Genomic DNA, 13,042 nt, shown 5'->3' with positions numbered 1-13,042 from the left:
GTAGGCGGTGACTTCTTATATTTGGGCTTTGATTACTGTAAACTCTGAGTTTTGGTTTTTAGGTATGGGTGTGTATGTGTATGTGACCTATTACAGAGTTTTTCCCAATTAACTCTGGCCAATGAGGGATCTTCTCATGTTTTAGGGAGCTTTGGTTTCAAGATAATGAACAGCATCAACTTTTTCGTGGTAAAGAATAACCAGTACTGAATCCTGGGAAAAACCTTTAACCAGCACAAACCATTCACCTGTCTGTGTAGCGGAAGTTATTTGGAACCTGTTTTTGTCTCTTAGCTGTAAAAAGCAGTATATGTGTTGACAGAATGATATTTACACTGGTTTTGAAAAGGTCAAAACCCAGATATTGTATCGTTAGAAGTGAGGCTATTTTTGGGAGGTGAGGAGGGTATTGGGCACCAAGTGGGAAGAATATAAAGGCAAATATATGGGACTGAGAGGAAAGCCTGGGCCAGAGTACTTAGATAGTAGAGGGAGCAGCTAGGTGGGTGTAGGAGTCACATGGCTAATGAAAGGACACTTAGGTGTAGGTGTATTACTTTCTTTGGAGGAAATGATAGCAGATACTAAAGGTAGCACAGCGAGTACCACAAATGAAATGAGTTTGAAAGGAGTTGGAGACAATATGATATAAAATGTGTCTGATGGTCCTGAGGAGATGCTGTCATTGGAATTCATCTGGAATTTGGATTTTGAATGTGTTCTCAGAACAGCGGCGAGACAAATAGCAGGTAGATAGAGGCAATTATAGATATCCTGAGCTGTTGAGAGAATTACATATTTGAATATAGTATTTCAGGGTTAAGACTTAAATCTACATGAGAAAAGAGTAGCAGGTAGAGCAGCACTAGAATGTTATCTTTCTGATATAATACCGGATATCTGAGTCATGCAGGATTGGGGCAATGACTGAAGAATGTTTCTCTGTGGCTCCCATGGCTTTGTGTGGGACCAGTGGGAAACCATATTCAAAAGTGGTTTTGAATTAAAAAAAAAAAATCTAGCCTCAAAACTGATTTGGGACTAGATTTCCTGAGTAACCAAAACAAAGAGATACCTAAGATGACTTATAGTCAGATAATCAAACCAGCTGTCTAATGTTATCATTCTGAAATGTGTTTATTTTGCATGTACTTTTTCTTAATTTATAGATTTAAAAATCATGATCTACCTTTACCTTCTTTGTGAATTTAGAAATTTTATTTATTCAGTAATTTTTTATTTCTTCACATGTTCCATGACCCTTGTAATTTCATTCTAGCTTAGTTTGGATCTTTCCCAGCTCTGTATGTGTCTTGTAGTTTACCAGAATGGTTTAGAACAAATGTATGTAATTTATATTTGGTCATGTTTTCTATTTCATTTCAACATCGTTCCTGAAACACATTACATTTACTTGGTCTTTAAGGGTACAGACAGGGCTGCAGTGAATTGTACACAGAGACAAGTCTCTAATGACTCTAGTGCAGACCAGAAGTTGTTGACATGTGGTCCCCAGATGAACAGCAGCAGCTTCACCTGGTCACTTGTTAGAAATGTAAATTCTTGGGTTGAATCAGAAACTCTGAAGGTAGAGCTCAGGTATTTATATTTAACAAAATCCTCAAATGATTCTGATGCATATTAAAATTTGAGAATTGCTGTAGACACTCTCATTAGCTATGTACTATTGTCCAAGTCATTCATATTCTTTAGCCCTTGGTTTCCTGATCAGATAACTCAAGGGTTAAGGGTTCTTTTTTTTAAAGATTTATTTATTTATTTATTTATTTATTTATTTATTTATTTATTTATTTATTTATTCTTGATAGACACAGAGAGAGAGAGAGAGAGAGAGAGAGAGAGAGAGAGAGAGAAGCAGGCTCCATGCCGGGAGCCCGACATGGGACTCAATCCTGGGACTCCAGGATTGCGCCCTGGGCCAAAGGCAGGCGCCAAACCGCTGAGCCACCCAGGGATCCCCGGGTTAAGGGTTCTTGAATATTAGTGTGCACATGAATTATCTGGTGAGCTTATTTTAAAAATTTCAAAAACCGGTAAATTTTTTCTAACCTCATACCCTGACATTCTGATTCAGATCTTGGACGACTCCACTATCTGCTTTTTAGCAAGTTCTTATATCTATGATCTGAACCAGTGGATGTCTCTGAGTTTCCTTCAAGTCCCAAAGTAATAAGATTTAAAGTGGCTTTTTTGGGGGGGTTCAATAACTGAAGGCTTGGGAGCCAGAACTTTTTTTTTTAAAAAAAGTTTTTATTTATTTGACAGAGAGAGGGTATGTGAGCATGAGAGGGCAGAGAGTCAGAGGCACAGGAAGAAGCAGACTCCCTTTGATCAGGGAGCCTGATGATCACCCAGGGCTTGATCCCAGGACCCTGAGATTATGACCTGAGCTGAAGGCAGAGGCTTAACCTGCTGAGTTACCTGGATGCCCTGGCCAGAACTTTATTTGCAAAATACAGTTTGGATTATTTTTCACTGAAGCCATTATGCTCTGACTTCTTTCCTTGAAAAGCCTTATTCTTTCTTGTTTACTTAGATTACTATAGGAGATTTTTCTGAGGCTTATCCTCATAGGAAAGGCAGTTTGCTCACTGAAAGAGCTTTCTGACTCTTGTAGACTTGGAGATTTTATTATGTGGTTCTTTTAGATAATTTATAAAAATAATTAATAAACTCTAAACGCTGGCTCTCAGGCAATACTGTTATTTATTCAGATCTTTTTGTCCCTACTCCTTATTTCTAATCTCTGAGCTTATTCCGTAGGTGTGATACACTTCCCTCTTCTGATTTTTTTTTGATATTCTCTTGCTGAAATATGCTTTTTTAAAAAAATATTTATTCATGAGAGACAGAGAGAGAGAGAGAGAGAGAGAAAGAGGCAGAGACACAGGCAGAGGGAGAAGCAGGCTCCATGCAGGGAGCCCGATGTGGGGCTCGATCCTCTGTCTCCAGGATCATGCCCTGGGCTGAAGGTGGCCCTAAACTGCTGAGCCATCCGGGTTGCCCTCCCTCTTCTGATTTTTGAAGGAGTTCAGATCAAGCCTCCCTAAAAAGTGCCACTTTGGCATATGGGTTACTTTGAGCTGGATTCAGTCAAAGCCCAAGAAGACTCCCCCCTAAGCTGCCTAAAAGAATTTATATAAAGGGCTTGGTCCAGGAAGAGAACTGTCACCAGAGATAACTACAAGGAATATGGTCTACATGTGGTAAGCTGTGGGGAAGGCCTGGAGATCAAGTTTCTTTCTGTGTCCCACTTTCTTTGCATGGCATGGAAAACATTTGTTTACCAAACATTAGCTCTTCCCTCTTTCTATAAATTATCTTTTTCCCCTTTGAAGTCTCAGACCCCTGCCCCCTTCTCCTTAGCTCAGAATGGTATAGAAGCCTCAAATACTCAACTGCCTGTGGGTCACATGTTTTATGGGGCTTCTGAATATATTTAATGAAATTTGTTTTTCTCCTGTTAATCAGTCTTATGTCAATTTATTACTAGACCAGCCAAAAGAATCTAGAAGGGTGGAGGAAAAATTTTTTCTTCCTTTGAGTGTCATTCATACTTTTGTTTCTTCAATTTTTATGTACAATCTTTTTTTTTTTTTTTTTTAGGTTATTTATTTGAGAGAGAGAGAGACAGAACATGAGGGGGGCAGGGGCTGAGGGAGAGGGAGACACAGACTCCCCACCCAGCCTGACACAGGGCTGGATCCCAGGCCTCTGGGATCATGATTTGAGTTGAAGGCAAACGCTTAACTGACCGAGCCACCCAGGCGGCCCATGGTACAACCTTATTAGAATTATTTTTTGTGACTCTTCCTCTTGGCTTAGTGGCTGTTCCTTCTCAGTCTTTTTTCCTTTATCCCCTGAATGTTGGTGTTCCCTAGGGACTGTGCAGGTGCTTTCCTTTCCTCCTCATCTTACCTACATGCTCTCCCCTCAAGGCCCTCATCTCTGTGCTTGCCAGGCCTTGCTCAAGTGTCCCCTTAATACCTCCCTTTCCAGAGTTCCCCCCTCTGAGCTTTAGCCCATACAATCAGTGGCCTCCTGGATGTCCCACAGGCAGATCAGGTGAAAGTATCTGAAATGGAACTCCTCTTTCTACTCCCTCGAAATCTGTGCCTCCCCTCGTGTTCCCTGTCTTGGTGAATGGCATCATCATCATCATCCTTTATGTAGCTACCATTTATCCAGCATTCCCTACATTGTTCTAAGAACTTTTATGTAACTCTCACAAAATCCTTTGAGATAGATTCTACTGTTTTCCCTTGATACTAATGTGGAAACCGAAGCACTCGGCACTTAAGTAACTTCCCCAAAGTCCCAGAACTGCTAATTGGTGGGGATGGAGTCCTAGAGTATGTAGTCTTGGTCATTGTCCTCTGCTGCCTTCCTCTGCCAGTAGCCCAACCCTCTAGGATTACCCTTACTGCACCCTCTTTCCTCCAGCATGTCGGCTCAGTCCTCTTAAGCCCACCTATTAAATCTCTCTCAAAAGCACACATCCACTTCTCTGTTTTCTGTTGTAGGTATTCTGGTCCTGGCCTCCATCATCTCTCACCCCTGCTATTGTAACCTGTGTCGTCTTCCCATCCATTTCTTTATATTGTTGCTAGCGTATTATTCTTCCCTGTAGTAAATCTGATTCTGACACTCCTGCACTCACCAGCCTAACCCCTCCGTGATCATTCAGCTAGTGTTGGGTGAATCCTCTGTTATTCCACTTTGCTGTTGAGTAAGCCCCAGCAGTTCTAAGAAATTTGAAGAATCCTTAAACATTTGAAGAATCTCACCATAGGGCAGAGAGTTCGAAAGGTGCAGGTAATATCTGGATGGTGCTTGACATTTGGATAGTTAGAAAACAAAAGATAAATGATGTCTTTGTTTTTGCCTCTCTTGGTCCTTAATTTCTATTTATAGCAATAAAAGAACAATTAAAAAAAACCCTCGGAGTCTAGTCTGGCACAGAAAGAGTTGGCATCTGTAATTTTGGTGGTTCCTAGGAAGAGTGCTTTCCTCACTCCCACTCTAATTCTGTGCTCTAGCCTAGTAGATTGTTGATACTCCCCACATTATGGCATGTTCCCTCTTTTTCCTCTGGGCCTTTGAATATGCTCTTCGCTCCACCTGGAATACTCTTCCCTCAGTGCTCCATTTGCCTGGCTGACACTACCATTTCCATTTTCAAGTCTCAGCTTAAATTACAGATCATTTGGAAAGCCACCTCTGATCTCTTTTACCATTCAACAGTTTGAGTTAAACACTTCTTATCTGCTCCTGTAGCATACCATTCCTTCCCTACCATGTGGTTCATCACACGGTGTTTTAATTGTCTGTTCAGTTGCTTCTTTTAGACTGTAAGACACATTTTTTACTTCTGTGTTTCCATTTCACAATGTAGTTCTTCAGTAGATATTGATTGTGGGCATGAGTAAACAAGTATTTAAATGAGCTAATTGATTCCTGCCAGTTCCATCTGCTTACCTTTTTAAAAATAACTCTAGAAGTTGATATGTCAGTTAGGGTTATGTTCACCTATAAGTAACTACCAGCATTAGTGACTCAAACAAATTAGGGGATTATTTTTCTTCTACATAAGGTAAGTCCAGCAGTAGGCTGTCCAGGCTTAGTAGAGTAGTTTCTTGATTATCAGAGACTTAGGTCCTTCTGTCTTTTTGTTTCACTCTCCTGGGTGTGATCCTTGCCCCCATGTTGCCATCTCCAGGTGGGTATCAGAAGTCTAGCCATCTGTAGGTCCTCATTCTAGGAAAGAAGGGAAAGGTCAAAATGCAAGAGGGAGCTTGCCAGCAGTCTGCCTCTTGCCCCCACCTCCTTTAGGGGCTTTCCTTTTTTTTTTTTTTTATATTATTTATTTATGATAGTCATACAGAGAGAGAGAGGCAGAGACAAGGCAGAGACACAGGCAGAGGGAGAAGCAGGCTCCATGCACTGGGAGCCTGACGTGGGATTCGATCCCGGGTCTCCAGGATCGTGCCCTGGGCCAAAGGCAGGCGCCAAACCGCTGCGCCACCCAGGGATCCCTTTAGGGGCTTTCCTGAAAGGCCTTCCATGGATTTACCCTTATACTCATTGGTCGGATGGTATCACAGTATCACCTTTGGCTGCAACGGAAGCTAGGAGATAAGAGTTTTTGCCTCATATCTTGATTACTTGCTATAAAATTTGGATTCTGTTAATAAGAAAGCAGAGAAGGAGAAAGGGGTACCTGGGTGGCTCAATTGGTCAAGCATTGGACTCTCTTTTTGGCTCAGGTCATGATCTCAGCATTGTGAGATTGAGCCTCTGGATGGGGCTCCTCACTCAGCACAGAGTCTGCTTGTCCCTCTCCCTCCTCCTCTGTCCATTCCCCTTTCCCCTTCCCTGCAAGTGTGCGCTCTCTCGCTCTCGCTGTCTCTCTCAAACAAAATTTTTTTAAAAAATGAGGAAAGAGAATTAGCAATCTTTTGAGATACTTTGTGAGATTTAACTCACATGTAACATCTGAACTATTACTTTTTCTGGGTATTTCCACTTAATGACTTGAGAATACCTTTTAAAGTCTCATAGAGATGTGTCCCTATTTTTTGTTGGGAGAAGAATACTTAAGCAAAAGATTTGGCAAGGGATATTAAGAAGTAAGGAATTTCTATTTTTAATCTCCTTCTCTTCACTTTTCTATTAATCTATAATCTAAATTCTATAAATTGGATAATTTTGATAAATTAATGATGTGGGAAAATTCCCAGGATATAATATTAAAGGGAAAGAGCAGGAATCAAGATTTGATCCCAAGTCATTAAGTTCATTTTTAAAAAAGTTTGGTTTGGGATGTCTGGGTGGCTCAGTGGTTGAGCATCTGCCTTTGGCTCAGGTCGTGATCCTGGGGTTGTGGTATCGAGTTTCGCATTGGGCTTTCTGTGGGGAGCCTGCTTCTCCTTCTGCCTATGTCTCTGCCTCTCTCATGAATAAATAAATAAAATCTTTTAAAAAAATCCAATTTAAACAGTTGTCCTTCATTCCACTTCAAGGATGTTCCATTTATATTTAATCCTTCTCTTATTTTTGAATACAGCTTGTTTTAATTTTTCACTATTTGAAATACTCTTTGAAAAAAAAAAGGAAATACTCTGATGAAAGACTTAGGACATTTGTAATAGATTTCTGAGAGATTTCTTGTAGATTTATAGAAGAATGAACAGAAGAGTTTAAAGATATAGATCTTTCATTTGTTGATATTTGTTGCCAATTCTTTTGCCAAATGTGTACATAAATACTTATGCTTCTGATTTTGTAAAATTTATGAAATTATTAGAAAGAATAGGAAAAAGACTAGAAGGAAAGACATTAAAGCTTTAAAAATAGTTTATCTCTTGTGCTTTCAGTGACTTTTACTATCTTTATATCTTTTTTTTTTAATTTTATTTATTTATGATAGTCATACAGAGAGAGAGAGAGGCAGAGACACAGGCAGAGGGAGAAGCAGGCTCCATGCACTGGGAGCCCGACGTGGGATTCGATCCCGGGTCTCCAGGATCACGCCCCGGGCCAAAGGCAGGCGCCAAACCGCTGCGCCACCCAGGGATCCCTATCTTTATATTTCTTATACTTTCTTTGCAATGACAACATCTTGTTTTTATGATTTTAAAAAGGAATTCAGTTGAATATAAAGAATATGTCTTCTCTTGATGATCAACTGCTGCTTTGCTATTTAGGGTCACAGCATCAAAGGTGAAGTTGTATATTGATGTTTTAATCAAAGAAGAGTAAACAATGGCAGATGTATACTATAGAGTTTGTGGTTTACATATTAGACATGTTTTTCTAAATGTATTTTTTTAAAGATAGCTAGCTAGCTAGATTTATTTATTTATTTATTATTTATTTATTTATTTATGAGAGAGAAAGAGAGAGATAGTGAGTGAGAGGGAGCATTAGCAGGCCAGGGGAGAGGGAGAAGCAGGCATCCTGCCAAACAGGAAGCCCAACTCAGGACTCAATACCAGGGCCCTGAGATACCTGAGCCACAGGGAGATGCTTAAACGACTGAGCCATCCAGGCACCCCCTCTAAATTTGTTTAGAGATCCTTTCTCTATTTTTCCTAATAATTTAGACCTTACTTAATGAAAACTAGTAAATTGAGAAAACAGAAGTTGCTGGGTCTTTTTATTTTCCCCTGTGGCATTGTTGTAGTTGTTAAAAACAAAAGTGCCACAAAACTTAAATTCTCACATTTAGTAGCTGGATTGGAGTATAACTTGTGTGTAGTCCTAGGGTCCTTTTGAACTTGTCATGATTTCCAGGGCAATTCTATTAGTATATGAGTATATGTTTGTTTCTAGAGGCAAAAATGAGAGGATTGTGGAACATATGGGTTCATGTGAGTGACCCGTAAGCAAATAAGGTGTCCCAGTGACCTCTTTCATATTCACAGACTCTGTAGCAAGGAATAAATTAATTTTAGAGGTGCATTCCAGAATGTTAGGTAAGAAGAGGGTGTATGAAAAACATGTTAAATGCAAATCAAAGTAGTGTCAGTTAAAAAACGACAAGAACAAACCTCCAAATCAACACTATGTAGTTGGGGATTTGGGGACCTAGGAATAGATTATGTTTGGTGGGGAAAGAGCAGATTTGTGGGAATGTTTTTTGGATGGCTTTCTATAGACTGTTGAGAATGAGCATAATTTTCTAATGTAAAAACAGTCTGTGGGCTGCTAAAGATTTTTCTCCTAATTCTCTTTCCCTCAATTGAGAAAATGTTAATTATTTTATATTCATACTTTTAAGTAAATTGATATTTTATTAAATATAATACTACCTATATGTATTTGAAAAGGTAATAGTTAAAGTAGAGTTTGGCACACAGTGGCCCATGGACCAAATCTGGCCTGCTACCTGTTTTTGGTTTTGTTTTTTTAAATAATCTACCTGCTGAGAATAGTTTATGCATTTTTAAATGGTTGGAAAAAAAAAGAGGGGATGCCTGGGAGGCTCAGTCGATTAAGTGTCCAACTCTTGATTTCAGCTCAGATCAGGATCTCAGGCATGTGAGACTGAACCCCCATTCGGGTTCTGTGCTGGGCATGGAGCCTGCTTAAGATTCTCTCTCTCCCTCTATACCTGCACGGCCCACCCCATCATGCACACTCTTTCTCTCTTCAAAAAAAAAACACATGAAAACAGGATTTTGTATAAAAACCAGTTGACCCATGAACAATGTAGGGGGTTAGGGGCACAGATCTCTCTGCTCAGGATTTTCTAACCCATGGGTAACTTTTGACTCCCTGAAACTTTAACTACTAATAGCCTCCTATTGACCGGAAGCCTTACTGATAACATAAACAGATGATTAGCACACATTTTGTATGTTATATGTATTATATACTGTGTTCTTAAAGTAAGAGAAAAGAAACTTACTAAGAAACGATAAGGAAGAGAAAATACAGTCATAGTGCTATATTTATTGGAAAAGAAAACCACATATAAGTTGACCCATGTAGTTCAAACCTATGTTGTTCAAGAATCAACTGTGTATGTATCCTATAGGACCTAAAATATTTATATTTAATATAAACAGCCAACCATTGGTCTAAAGCAGTAGTTTCAACCAGAGGCAGTTTTGTCACCAGGGGATATTTGGCAATGTCCTAAGACATTTTTGGTGGTCACAACTATGGGGGGTGTGGATGCTATTGGCAATTAGTGAGTAGAGGCCAGAGATGTTGCTAAACATCCTACAATGCACAGAATGGTCCCTCAAGACAAAGGATTGACTGATCCAAAATGTTGACAAAGACACTCTTCTTGCCTAAACTTTAGTTTGGCTCCTCTGAGCCTTGTTGACTAGGTCTCCACCTTGCTTGGCTCCAAGCCTGTTTTTGGCCTGCCTAAGTCATTTTTGGCAAGAATTCTGCTGAGTCAGTTTAGTGAAAATTCCCCCGTCCTTAATATCTGATCACCCCTGATTCCTGATCAAATTCCATACCCCTGCCCCACCCCTGATATCTAATCACTCTGATCTATGTTCAGCAAGAAAAAATCCTGTTAGATCAGTTTAGTAAGAATCCTCCATCCTTGATATCTTGTCTTAGTAATTTCCCATCTGCTGAATCCCTCACTCTGCTTGTGGGTTGATAGAAATTCCCACTTGTCTTTTCTGAATTTGGGGTTGACCCTGATTTCTCTCTCCTTTTTTTTTTTTTTAAAGATTTTATTTATTTATTAGAAACAGAGAGAGAGAGACAGAGAGAGAGAGAGAGAGAGAGAGAGAGAGATAGGCCAAAACACAGGCAGAGGGAGAAGCAGGCTCCATGCAGGGAGCCTGACATGGGACTGGATCCCAGGCCTCCAGGGTCACACCCTGGGCCGAAGGTGGCTCTAAACCGCTAAGCCATTGGGGCTGCCCTGATTTCTCTCTCCTATTTCTATAACCCTGAAACCTTTTGGTCATAGTCCTAAGTAAAATCTTCCTTACTGGTTTGCCACGTGTCAGAATATTTTCTCTTTAACAATATCAGTAGTCTTGAGGTTTAGAAACCCTGGGCTGCAGTAGTGTTTGGTATATATATGAATTTAGAGACCACCTCTGCAGAATGATTGCAGCAAGCCCCTTTTTCCGTGGGATTCCTGTTTTATAGGGAGGAAGGACCTACCAGAATTTAGGGAATAGTTGCTTCAGGACTTGGAAGAGTCCAGTTGTAAAGATATTTTACCCCAACCTCATTTCCAGCAAAGAAGAGGGCAGTCTGGATAGGTGTGGCCATGCTGTTTGGCCTTGGCTCTATTCCTTGAGTATCCTTGAGAATGAAATAAGGTTGACTCGGTCTAGGGGGATTTCACTATCTACTTCTCTTTGTCTTCAATATTTTTCTACACATTGGAATCTTCATGAAAAGATAAAACCTTGTAATTCAAAGTAAAATGCTGAAAAGCAAATGTATGAACTTGTTAAAACAAGTTTAGAAAACTATTAAGCAGTAAGTAGAAGTGATTATTATATCCTCCTGGTTCTCACTGAGAAGTGTAGATGAAGAGAACAACAGTGCACAGAGGGTCTGAAGATGTGTTTTTGTATTGGGGCAGAGGTTATGAAGCTTTCTAACATCCTTTGGTGAGTGCAAGGCAAGGGGAAGTGAAAGACTGTAACTTGACTTTTTCTGTATATATGAGTCCCAGTCCCCGTTTTCTTTTGCTTGTTTATTCCTTAAGAACTGGAGTCCTGGCACCTGTTCTATCCATGTGGCTTTGCTGCCTTCTCTGGGTGGAAATCCTGGGTCCTGTGGCTTACCTACTGATTTGAACTTCTCTCTTTTCTGCATGAAGCCAATTCTGCCCAGTACAAGTCCAGCCAGCTGAATGGAACCCGTCCAGCTGATGGTTCAGATTATTCTACATCTTTCATTTTCTTTAACAACCTCATTTTCCTTGACCACGTTATTCCTGACTGGGTTTTGATATATGACTTCATAAAGTAAATGTAGTTATAAAATGGCCACAAAGCCCTGATGCATGCCAGTTAGAAATACATGCATTTCCCTCCGTTCTCCACCCAGATTCTACTTCCCTCTCCCCATTTTCTTCTGGAAATCTTTCATTTTGATGATTGGAAGTCACAGAGCAGACCCTGCTACTGTTTATAGGTCTTTAGCTATTGTCTGGAAGAATCTTTATGTAGAGACTTTATGGATACTATCAGGACATTATCAGAGACTGTTTTAATGACTTGTAATTGCCAACAGAGAAGATGTTCAGGAGGACATGGGTAACCTTTAAAATTTGTGCAGAGAGAAGAGGGAAGCATATAGAGATTGCCGATTAGCATCCTCATGGACTTTGTGCCACTCTTTATTTTTTCTGGGCCCCACGAGGACCATTTTGATGTGCTAGCAACTCAGTAAAAGAAGGCAATCATCAGGTAAATCGTGAGACGGAACCTCCTCATTTTTATTTGTTCATAGATGTAGAAAAATCTCCTTTTTCCCCCTGGACTAGATCAAGATCAGCTATTCTCTTCACATAAAATCTACCTATTAAAAAATTAAATCTGCTAATCCGAAGAAATGCTGTGTAATCTAACCTGAAGAATACTGATTTTGGAGACAGCCTGCTTGGGTTGAATCGGCTCTGCTCCTTGTCACCTGGGGCAAGTCACTTCATCTCTCCCTGCCTCAGTTTCCTTGGCTGTGAGATAGGGAGAATAATAGTATGCCTATCCCGCAGGGTTGTTGTAAGGACTATTCAGACATAGCTCGTTTAATTGTGCTTCATTTTATTGCTCTTCACAGGTAACTGTGTTATTTACAAATTGAAGATTTGTGGCAACCTTGCCAGCAAGCAAGTCTGTCAGCACCATTTTTCCAAAGGTATTTGGTCACTTCATATCTCTGTATCCCATTTTGTAATTCTCACAGTATTTCAGACTTTCTCATTATTTGTTACAATGATCTGTGATCAGTGATGATGACCCACTGGAAGCTCAGATGATGGTTAGCATTTTTTAGTAATAAAGTATTTTTAAATTAAGATATGCACATTGATTTTTTTAGATGTAATCTATTGCACACTTAAAATACTACAGTATACTGTAAACATAACTTTTATATGCATTGGGAAACCAACAAGTTCATTTGACTCGCTTTATTGTGACAGAAACTTGAATGCAGTGGTTTGGAACTGAATCCACAACGTTCCTGAGGTATGCCTTTATTAGTTTATATATAAGGTACTTAAAACCGTGCAGGCCACATTGTACGTGCTATTGAAGCCTTAGCTATTATTAGTAGTATTTATTGTGGTCTTGTAATTAATGGCCTCATCCAGTCAAATACATTTTTAGGGAATTCAAAGGAAAATATGTTTAGAAAGAAAAGTCTAAGCATTCTTCTTTGAAATACCTTAAATCAGAGAAACTTAAATGAAACAGTTGGTAGTGTTAAATTGTATATTTTTCAAATAAGTTACTCACCATAGAGATAGTAATGTATAGCTTTTATGTTTAAGGTATCTTTAGCGGACCAAAGTTGCTGA

At 39.7% G+C, this 13,042-nt stretch overlaps 1 protein-coding gene across 3 annotated transcripts in view; it reads left to right on the top strand.

The window, feature by feature from the left end:
• The window catches only part of FHIP1A (FHF complex subunit HOOK interacting protein 1A), a 225,368-nt gene that overhangs the window by 72,547 nt on the left and 139,779 nt on the right, over positions 1-13,042 (top strand). The window contains exons 3-4 of one of the 3 annotated variants that reach the window (XM_041739074.1): positions 12,301-12,378; positions 12,665-12,710. The exons of 1 other annotated variant lie outside the window; for it this stretch is intronic. The gene's annotated coding sequence lies outside the window, so the exon portion shown is untranslated. The remainder of the gene's footprint in view (positions 1-12,300; positions 12,379-12,664; positions 12,711-13,042) is intronic. One more of the 3 variants, XM_041739073.1, reaches the window with a different exon arrangement.

This window comes from Vulpes lagopus, chromosome 23 (genome assembly GCF_018345385.1).
Source record: "Vulpes lagopus strain Blue_001 chromosome 23, ASM1834538v1, whole genome shotgun sequence".
NCBI classification, from domain to species: domain Eukaryota; kingdom Metazoa; phylum Chordata; class Mammalia; order Carnivora; family Canidae; genus Vulpes; species Vulpes lagopus.
This window is presented reverse-complemented; position numbering and strand designations above follow the sequence as displayed.